This window comes from Miscanthus floridulus, chromosome 12 (assembly GCF_019320115.1).
Source record: "Miscanthus floridulus cultivar M001 chromosome 12, ASM1932011v1, whole genome shotgun sequence".
Taxonomy (NCBI): domain Eukaryota; kingdom Viridiplantae; phylum Streptophyta; class Magnoliopsida; order Poales; family Poaceae; genus Miscanthus; species Miscanthus floridulus.
In genome coordinates, this window is record NC_089591.1 from 37,107,489 (window position 1) to 37,107,869 (window position 381).

A 381-nucleotide genomic window follows, 5' to 3' on the forward strand; every position below is an offset into this window, starting at 1 on the left:
CTTTCTTTCTTTTTCTTTTTTTTTACTTATTTTTCTTCTATCTTCTATATCTTGCTTTGCCGTCTTTTTTTTTACTTATTTATGGACTACTATCTTCGAACTTATTTGCTTCCGCTTTGTTTACCAAACTCAGTTTGTAATAACTTTTATTCGTACTCTGAAGATGAAAAGTATCTACGAACCGTATGTAATATGTGGCATGTATATTGAATCCTGTACGATCTTGGTTGTTGTAAATCGTTTATCGAGACCCGTCGTGGTACTCGACGGACTACCGGGTTTATATGGATTCAAGTATGACAGTGCGACCGCTTGCGGATTGCCATTATACTTGTATTCTTATAAATTGGTCGGTTCTGCGACAGCTGGTATCAGAGCAGG